Consider the following 10,686-nt stretch of genomic DNA (forward strand, 5'->3'; position numbering starts at 1 on the left):
GAATATCACCACACCTTGCTCAAGCTGTACCTGCCTCATCGTGCCGATTGCCAGTTAAAATCTGAACGCTTCCCCACGTCTCAGTTGTTCCACGAGCACGCCTGTGTACAGTTACCATATAGTGACTCTGTTGAGCGTGTGTGCGAAATTGTCAAAAGGAACAGAGAAAGGTATGAGAAACACAGTAAAGACATTGACGATGCCATCCAAGAGCTGGAGGAGAGTGGGCTTGTCATAAACGAATGGTGCCACCTGGCTCCTGAGAGTGAGCTGCAAAGACTCGAATGCATTGAGGAAATCAACACGAGAGACGACCCGAATGAGAACGCGGAGGAAAATGTCCCCGACTATAATGTGAGGTCGGCGACAACACAAATGGCTATTGTGACTGAACCTGCTGCCATCGATCCTACGGTGTTACGCGGTATGTATCGAAACTTGAACCGAAAACAAGCGTCCGTTTTCTACAAAGTCCGAGATTGGTGCGTAAAACGTGCATGTAGCTCAAAGCCGATCGAGCAATTTTTTTACTATGTCAACGGTGGCGCTGGGACCGGGAAATCGCATCTGATCAAATGTATCCATGCGGAGGCCACGAAAATACTTCTCAGACTACCACGATTGGCTGAGGAAGCAGACATTTCCAAACAGACGGTTGTTCTCGCAGCCTTCACCGGTACGGCGGCATTCAATATTTCAGGGACGACTTTGCATTCTCTCCTCAAACTGCCGAGAAGTCTCAAACCCCCGTATCAAGGCCTGGGCAACAAACTAGACGAAGTCAGAGCGGAGCTTTCGATCGCTGAAATACTCGTTATCGACGAGATTTCCATGGTGTCGAAAGACCTCTTTGCCTATGTGAATACCAGATTGAAACAAATCAAAGGAATCAATTTACCTTTTGGCGGCATGTCTGTACTTGCTGTCGGAGATTTCTTTCAGCTCCCTCCTGTGAGACAATCCAAACCTTTGTGCGTGTACGATCCCACACAGCTGGACCACTGGCGTGACAACTTCAAAAAGATCACGCTCACGGACATCATGAGGCAGAAAGACGATGCCGCCTTTGCCGAAGTGCTGAACAGACTCCGCGTCAAAGACAGGTCGGACGAACTCTCTGAACCGGACGCAGCTCTGCTTGCTACGAGGTACGCTTCTCCAGTAAGCTGTCCAAAGAATATTCTGCATATTTTTGCCACCAATAAACAGGTAGATGGCCATAATTCTGCAATGCTGGATCTGCTTCACAAGGACATTGTACAAATTGACGCAGATGACTACAAGAAAGACAAAAAAACTGGCAGAATGGCAAGGCAAGCGACCCCTGTCCAAGGACCTAAGAACGGGTTGCCCGACTCGATCAAAGTCGCAGTCGGCGCTCGTGTTATGATCACACGCAATATTGATGTTCAAGCAGGTCTGTGCAATGGGACATTTGCAAAAATTGTGCAATTGGTGAACTACCCAAATGAAGCGCGTGTACAGAAACTTGGGCTGGAACTAGACTGTGTCACTAAGACAACAAGTGCTGCGAATTCTGTGTTCATTGACAGACAGGAGGAGAGGATGCAGAATTCCGGAGTGGTGCGCCGGCAGTTTCCCATTAAGCTTGCTTTTGCCTGCACGATCCATAAGGTACAAGGCATGACAACATCAGAGGCCGCTGTTTCGCTGAAAGGAGTTTTCGAACACGGCATGGGCTACGTAGCTCTGAGTAGAGTGACTTCGCTCAGCGGTCTTCATATTCTGCATATGGATGAGAGAAGAATTCATGCAAATCCGGAAATCACTGCTGCTCTTGCTGAGATGACAGAGGATTCGTTGGACAGTATAATGCCCCTGTTTCACGTCATGCCGAAGGTAGATAAAGCAAAGGACCTGATCGTCGTCCATCATAACACCGAAGGGCTGTCTTGTCACGTGCAGGATATCGCGTGTCACCATGAACTGCGTTTTGCTGATGTTTTGTGCCTCACAGAAACACACCTCAGAGGATCTGCGGCTGCCTGCTTAGAAGGCTATACCATGTTTCACAGGAATCGAAGTGATTCTTATACAACCTGTCCCGACTTGGCGACAAAACTTGGTGGTGGCGTAGGTATTTGTATCAAAAGTCACATCGCAGCCCAGGAAAAAAAATACGTACAGGGTGTGACCGATATTGAATTTGTTGTGGTGAAACTCGAAGCGCCCATCAATTTGTTGATCGCTGCCGTTTACAGGCCTCCGGGCCACAGTCTGCGCGCATTTCTACCAAGCTTGGAAAATCTGTTACGTTATCTTGAAGTCATGGACCATCATCAAATCTTGGTATGTGGCGATTTTAACGAAGATGCGATCTCTGCCTCGTACAAGCCCGTCCTTGAATTGTTTTGCTCAAAGGGTTACACGCAGCTCATAACCACTGCTACCACTGACAAAAACACATTGATTGACCTCATTTTTGTCTCTCGACCTCAGTGTGCTCTTTATTCAGGTGTCCTGCAAACATACTACAGCTATCATAATCCTGTTTTCTGTGTTTTGGACAGTGAAAGGTAAGACAAATCTAAATTGTGTATTTCAGCATTTGGAAAACTATCAAGGACGGAAATCAGATGGCGTAAGTGGCGGTGTGTGGTGGGTGATTTGTTGAATTGAGATGAGTTGGTATCAGAGGCGTAGGTGGCTCAGAAAGGCAAATGTAATGTTGACATTAGGCAGAAACCTCACGATTTAAAAAACAAAATATATATATACTACAGACCAATGTGAATAGTGGTACACTATATTTTACGCTAATAGTATAAATGATGATTTATATATTATGCTGATATTTTAAATGGCTGAACTCGTGTCTGTAGATGTAAATCAAGTTGAGTTAAGGGAAGGCGCTCAACCACCAAGGGTTGCTTTAGAGCTGCACCTTCTTGGGCCGCCCATGCATGCGGCAGTATCTGCACCTGCTGGGCAAACGACCATTGAAGGCGAGAGGAAAGGGTGGCGAGGGGATGGCACGGCCGTTGACGCCTAAAACAATCTTGGTGCTGGTAAGACTTGCAGAAATAACTGCTAGTCTACTCGTCTGTCGGATCAACGAGAGATTCCATCTAATCGTTCATCAAAGAGAAGGCTTTTAAAATTTTAAAAAGCCTTCCCTTGACTCAACTTGATTTAAATTTTACACTTTTAAAAATTTGAACTATTTAAATATTTAACTTTTAAACTTTTCATATCTTGACATTTTGCAAATGAACTAAGAGGCGACTTTTTAACTTTTTACATTTTTTCATTTTAATTCTACAATCATTTTAAAGATGATTTCAGGGAAGGACTTTTAATTCTAATCCTACAATCAAATTTTAAAGATGACCTAAGGAAAGGCCTTTTAAACTTTTTTATCATTAGTTTTTTATTTTAATTTTAAAAAATTTTAACGGCATAATCACGAGGCGAGAACAGAAAACAGATGAGGTAAGTTGTTCATCAATAAACATGTTTTTTTCCTTGCAGAAATAACTGCTAGTCTACTCGTCTGTCGGATCGACGAGAGATTCCATCTCATCTCATCGTCCATCAAAGAGAAGGCTTTTAAAATTTTAAAAAGCCTTCCCTTGACTCAACTTGATTTAAATTTTACACTTTTAAAAATTTGAACTATTTAAATATTTAACTTGCAAATGAACTAAGAGGCGACTTTTTAATTCTAATCCTACAATCAAATTTTAAAGATGACCTAAGGAAAGGCCTTTTAAACTTTTTTATCATTAGTTTTTTATTTTAATTTTAAAAAATTTTAACGGCATAATCACGAGGCGAGAACAGAAAACAGATGAGGTAAGTTGCTCATCAATAAACATGTTTTTTCCTTGTCTTTGTAAAGACACTATATGCTTCTATTTTACTCTTCTGTATTTTATGAGTTTCTTTTATCTGGCGAAAGCAGTTCATCCCACAATGGAGGCCAGCGGTAAGCATGACATATCACCTTATTGTAACATTTTGTAATTCATAGCCATTCACTTTACTTGGATTGTCCTTTTTTTTTTCTCCACAAAGACCTTGAGCATGCAAAAACTTTCATCGTGGACCAATGACTCCCAAACCAGGGAGGCAAGAAGCAAGACTTATTCTTCCGTGTGTAGGCAACAAATCTTTTATTGACTATTGTCACAAAACACCCCTTAATTTTAAATGTTTTTCAACTCGTATCCTCAACAACTCAATGTTTGTTGTTTCAGTTTTTCCGTGTTTCCTGTAACTCCACGTGCTCCGTTTGTCAAGACAGGCGTTTGGCCCCTGTGGTACTCAACTTTGATGAGATATGGCCTGTCTTGCCAGAGAAATGACTGAAGAAGAAGACACAGTCAAGTCAAAGTCAAAGTCCCAATGATCATCGTCACACACACATCTGGGTGTGGTGAAATTTGTCCTCTGCATTTAACCCATCCCCATTTGATTTTAATCCATCCCCTGGGGGAGAGGGGAGCAGTGAGCAGCAGCGGTGCCGCGCTCGGGAATCATTTGGTGATCTAACCCCCCAATTCCAACCCTTAATGCTGAGTGCCAAGCAGGGAGGCAATGGGTCCCATTTTTATAGTCTTTGGTATGACCCGGCCGGGGTTTGAACCCACAACCTTCCAGTCACAGGTTCGTGAATGTGTTCCCGTCATTCACTCTTTAGTACATGGATGCTAGTTGTACATGTGCTTGAAGTATTGTAATGTGATTTTCAAAAATGAATTCATAATGATATTATATTGTAGCACAGCGACAGCCAAGTCTTTCAAAAACACTCGTACGATGGAGGCTAGCATCATGGAACGCAAACTCCCAAACCAGCGTAGCAATCGTGACTTCTGCTGATTCTTCTATGGAACAATCAAGGGCACCTCTGGCAGCTCTTCGCTTTGACTTGGACATCCACTTTTTTATTGATTTTTTTTTTTTTTAACATGTCTTTTATGTGCCCTCTCTGCATCCATTGCAGCCTGGTGATCCTGAAAGGGGGATCCTCCCATCTGTGGTCCCTTCTCAAGGTTTCTCATTTTTACCCTGGTAGAGTTTTTTTGAGTTTTTCCTTGCCCTTTTGGGAGCTTAAGATCAGGGGGTGCTTTGAGAATAATTGCCAATTTGTCTATGTGAAGCCCTTTGAGACCGCTTGTGATTAAGATCTATGTAAATATATTTTACTTGACTCTACTTCTATGAGTAGCCAGCAAGGAAAATTGTCAGGAAGCCCTTTTTTGAACGAATCGTTCACTCACGAGCCAACACTAACAGCAACACACACATAAATTGAGTATGTGCCGATGCCACAACATGAAATCTCAAAATTCTCCCATTTGCCACGCATGCACGATTAGCCTTGCGGAAACTGACCTGTGGTTTGGTAATCCTGTTACAATTCGCTCGGTATTTAATGTTGGACAATTTCCCACGGAACATCTCTCACGTGACACCGGTGTGCCGCGGCACACTGGTTGGGAAACACTGTTCTTGGGTATTGCCTGCGGGTCGACATGCAATGCAGACAAAGAACAGCCTGGCCTTTAACTGTTCGAAACTTGCCCCTCTGGTTTTACTCTATTAAGCCTCAGATACGTACAGTCTGTTTTCTGTTCTCCTTTATTTATTTATTTATTTATTTATTTATTTATTTATTTATCTATCTATCTGTTTATTTGTTTACTTGTTTGATTGCTTATTTATTGTTTAATCATACATTTATTTGGTTACTTTATTTTCGACAGTGCTTTGAACTATGAAGTTGTAATCATTTTTATTTGCACAATTGCTGGACTTTCTACATTTCTTTGCCTCAAACCATGTTTACATTGCGTTTTGTATATGCATCCCAAGTCTGTCTAATACCATCTACAATCATGCTACAGTTGAATTATTAAATAAAAGAAAACACTTGTTGTGTTTATGCGGAGTAGAGATGAACGCTGGGATAGGCTCCAGCACGCCCGTGACCCCTGTGGGGACTAAGTGGTTCAGAAAATTGATGTATCGAATCAGTAAAACATTACATGTCCTGACGGTTTATTGTGGTAAAAAATAAAACAAGTGAATTGACTTTATTCAAGAGTTTTTTTTTTTTTTTTTTATTCGCCATGTTTGAGCGTGCCAAACAAGGAATTTGACTTCGGTAAATCACAGCCTCTGTTATTATTTATTTCCTACTTCTGGATATTATTCACATTGCTGTGATTGTTTACGGCAGGGGTGTCAAAGTCCAGTCCTCGAGGGCCACATCCCTCCATGTTTTCCAAGTTTCCCTCGTTAAACACACTTGAATCAATGATCAGGCTCCTGCAGAACGTGAGGATGAACTGATCATTTGAATTAGGAGTGTTTAACGAGGGAAACTTGGAAAACATGTAGGAATGCGGCCCTCGAGGACTGGACTTGGACACCCCTGGTTTACGGCAATGGGTCCTATTTTAACCCGGATCTACCCACATTTTTTTTTCTAAAAAGGTGCATATTTTCTTGGTCCTTAGGTCTCCCTAAGTACGAATATGCCGCGCTTTTTTGGTTATGACGTCGCCTACACGAGATATGCGGCATCTATATATAGACTATGGGCTGATACGTGCACAAAAATTGGAGCATTCTGACGATTTACAAGTGTAACATGATGTAATTTATTTGAATGTTCAGAGTTAGTTGTGTTTTACACGTAACAGCTGTCTGCAACATGAAAGGGACCATTTCCGCAAGTTTCAATGGGCATGCATGTGCAACGTCTCCAGTCAACAGCGGCCGTCATCCCCAGGGTACCAGTCGTAAGAAAATGGCGAAGTTTCTATGAACACAAGTTGGCTTTCATAGCCGTATGTATTTGCAACAAACTTTCAGGGAAAACGGTACAAAACCACGGTACAATAAGTGCAGTGGACTGAAGATTGCGGTACCATAAACGCAGTGGACGGCCGTGCTTTGTAACCCAGCAGTGATCATGCTCAGCCTTGCGCCGCCACTTCCGGTCAGAAAACGGATCACGCGACCAGTGCTTCTCACACATTCTGTTCCGGCTCCTGGTAACCACGGAAACACTTCATTCATAGTGCCATGCAGCACTTGGAGCACGCACTGGACGGACGCGACTTGCAAGTCCGCAGTACGCACTTTCGGCCTTGCTCCGCCACTTCCGGCCAGTGCTCCATGCCGTCAAAGCGGGAGTCATCGGCAACTGCGCACAGGCTTGGTCTGCCCACTCTCCGAGCTCGAGTGACACCTGGTGCTGCAAGCAGAGTTCGGGCCACCTCGCGTCAGAAGTTAAGATGAGACATCCCGGCGTGATCATCCAGCCGGTGCAGCACCCATGCATTGAGGACGGCCGCGTCCAGCATCCAGATGAATATTGGCCACCACCACTTCTTCCGGCACATGTTGATGCTGTAGAGCCCGATGCTCTGGTCGGCGCGCTCCGTGCCGCCCATGCTGCGGTTGTACAGCTGGACAACAAATGGCTGGTCCACTGCCACCTTCTTCTTTTCCTTCGCTGACCAGCGTGACGCCTTCTGCAGAGGATGCTCGGCGGCGAGGGTGGAGGCGATGGTGACCACGGCGTTATCCTTCCACCGAGTGACCGCAATCTTGTTTGCCGTGTCGTACACGACAGACAAGATTTGGTGTCTCCCAAAATATTCAATCATTGCCTCGTCCACATCAACATTGCATTGGATACGCCTCCCTGAACCCAGCGTTGAGGATGTCCATCATGGGACGCAGCTTTGTCATCCGGTCGCTGAGGTTCAGGTGCGCGTTGTCGGCGCAGTGAATGTAGCGGATGATCTCCTCGAACCTGTTGCGTGATATGGCCCCAGCGACGAGGGCGCACTGGAGATCTTCATCTGTGCTCCAGTAGTGTCGGCGACTGGGGAGAGAGTGGTAACCCGAGAGCACCAAGATCCCCAACACGCGCTTCAATTCTCCGATGGTGAGCTGGAAGTTTGAGTCAGTCACCTTGGTCTCTTGAACAAGGTGAGGATATACATCAGAAAGGACGAAGTCCAGCTTCTGATTTGCGCTCTTTCCAACGACAATCGTGGGGGCGGCGAGAGGCCTGGCGTCCGGGAATTTTGTCAGGCGCAGACTCCACACTGACCGCACATCAGTCAATAACCATTATATGATAATTGTTCCCGAAAAGTAAAAATTGGAGCATCTATATATAGACTATGGGCTGAAACAGGCTACTAGTCTTCGGTGTGACGTGGCTGAGTTTTGATCTCACAACCTTCCAGTTTCAGGTTGGACACTCTACCACTAGGCCACTGAGCTGAAGGATTAGTGCTGTTTTTAGTTTATATAATCTTTGAAGCTTTTTTTTTTTTTTTTAAACTATTTTTAGCAGATGCACTGATCGTTTGGGATTTTTATTGTACATGTGACAATGACAATAAAGATCTATCTATTTATCTATTTATCTATCTGTGTAACTAATAAAGTTGTGATGCTATGCCCAAACAGCTTTTTTTTTTTTTTTTTTTACTCCACCATGCATAAAAGCGGGTGGCGACCCCAAGCTGACCTCGTTACAGCAAACCTGAAGAGAGAGGTAAGTGGTTTTGTCAGGTATCTCCTCCAACTTGAAATTTGATTTTTGATCAACATCTTTGGTAAACACAGACATGTGCATAGTTCGTTTATTATTATTTCTTTAACCTAGACTGATGTGTTGGTGTGCAAAATATCGTTTACAAACTGAGTGGAAGTTAATCAAGTATTCTGTGATTCTGCTGTTCATTTACTATACTTGGAAAAAATATTGTCCTGTTTTTGCAATGCTCTTTTTCTGAGGTACATTCTGATAAACTTGCAATGAATTAACGCCATCAGATACATGGAAGTGAAAATAAGTTGTAAAACAAGCATAGGTGGCACTTTTAAATCTGCTATATTGTTTTACCTGTGAAAATGAATGCTCTATCATAAGAAGACCGTTCAAAGTCTGTGCGCAAGGCTTTTGCACATGGGAAATTGGCCGTCCATGTGTGCACAATGGGACAAAATGGCCACCACCATACCCATGTGCTTGCAATTGGACACATTTGTGGTTTAAAGTCAAAGTGGTTACACAAACAAACAAAGGAAGATTAGCAAAATCACATGCTACAAATACAAGCAACATTTCTAGTTGCTTGGCCGCTTTCGATCATCCGTTTTGCAATTTGTTGCATTTTTTGAAATTTTCTTCACAGACTTGGAATGAAATGGAAATGTGTATATAAAAAAATTATCTGAAAAAATTCTGATCATTATCATTTGGCACTTTATCTTTCAGAATGAACAATAAAGTCATTAAAGCGCAAGTGGTCGGTGTGCGGAATGACCTTCGGGCCAGAGGGTGGAAGATGGGTGCTATGGGCTGTGAGATGGATGGGCATTATCAGAATGTAACTGTTGCCCTCTGTGATGGTACAGCCGCTTTCAAGATTACTCTTTTCAGTAATCTGGCGTGCCAAGTCACAGAGGGCAACAGTTACGTTTTTGTCCATTTCATGGCGGAGCCGGCAAACCCGAACGTTCTTCTATGTCAAAAGACTAGCAAGATATATATGGGGGCGAAAGTGGAGATCACCGATGCTTTGAGGGCTGAGGCCCTCAAGCTCATTTTCCCCCCATCGTTGCCAATGTCTGTCAGGGAGGTGATCAGAAACCCTCCTGAGGGGCTGGTAGACATCGAGGGACAGGTCGAAAGTGTAAGTTTACTTCACGCACACATGCATGTTAAATATCTATTTAGAACTACTAAAAATAAAAACTTGTTTTCTACCATTAAACATTGCAGGATAACACAATTGTATTTCTGTTTGTTCCAAATTAGAAACAGGCAAGCAGAATAGTTTCTGTACGTGGGGCTCGGTTGGTGCCATTGAGCATCGTATACTTAAAACAGGTAAGCAACCTGTCGATTTACTGTTATTCCACTTCACGCATGCATACTGAAGTAATATTTGGTTTTAAACCATTGCAGAATGAAGATGTGGTACGAGTGGCTGTGTGGAGGGAGGCGAACTTGACCCCGATCAAGGTTGGGGCCTTTTACACCTTCACGCACGTTCGTGCCGTGACGAACGAATTTGGCCTGTCGCTCAACACCACGCAATATTCTAAGATATCGGTGAGTAAAGAAAAATCTTTAAAATGGAAAAGGAATGTTATCAGTTTAGGTTGTTTTGAATGAATGAGTATAATACTATGAATGCCGGCTTTCCATACAATCTCCTTCAAATTTTACAACTTTATGAGAAATGCTGTTGACTTGTGACCAGCCTGTTTGCAAACACCCCCCCCCCTGGTGGGGACAAAACGGTACATATAACGGAAGGATTTTATGGACACCTTGTGAATTAGTAATTGCTGGGTGTGACTGTAATAAATTGACCTTAGGTTTATAGACTTATTTGTAACCTTTGAGTTATATAATTGTCAGTTTTCACCTGAGTAAACCTAATTGTGTTTTTATTCACTAGGTCTACAATGCAACTGTCGATTTGGTGGCCATAGGGCTGATGGTCGAAGAGGGAGAGGTTATGTTGGTGGATGGGGAGGGGGTTGAGACAAGAATCGCCATGAGTGTGTGGAGCAACACTTTTTCTGAGCTGCCTACAATACCACAAGGTGGCCTCTTACTGCAACTCATTTATTCACAGGGTGAAGTAGTTCAAATATGTCAATAAAGATTTTATT

The 10,686-nt window shown here is 43.3% G+C and overlaps 2 long non-coding RNA genes across 2 annotated transcripts; both read left to right on the forward strand.

Moving 5' to 3' along the window:
- The first annotated feature begins 3,681 nt into the window (after positions 1-3,681).
- Positions 3,682-4,346, forward strand: LOC125988717 (uncharacterized). Its single transcript, XR_007488472.2, has 3 exons — positions 3,682-3,949; positions 4,039-4,120; positions 4,221-4,346. It is a non-coding gene; the product is annotated as an uncharacterized lncRNA (long non-coding RNA).
- A 5,468-nt stretch (positions 4,347-9,814) lies between these two features.
- Positions 9,815-10,686, forward strand: LOC137840075 (uncharacterized). The gene is made up of 3 exons (XR_011086499.1): positions 9,815-9,892; positions 9,971-10,117; positions 10,470-10,686. It is a non-coding gene; the product is annotated as an uncharacterized lncRNA (long non-coding RNA).

The sequence above is a fragment of the Syngnathus scovelli genome, chromosome 2, assembly GCF_024217435.2.
Source record: "Syngnathus scovelli strain Florida chromosome 2, RoL_Ssco_1.2, whole genome shotgun sequence".
Lineage (NCBI taxonomy): Eukaryota > Metazoa > Chordata > Actinopteri > Syngnathiformes > Syngnathidae > Syngnathus > Syngnathus scovelli.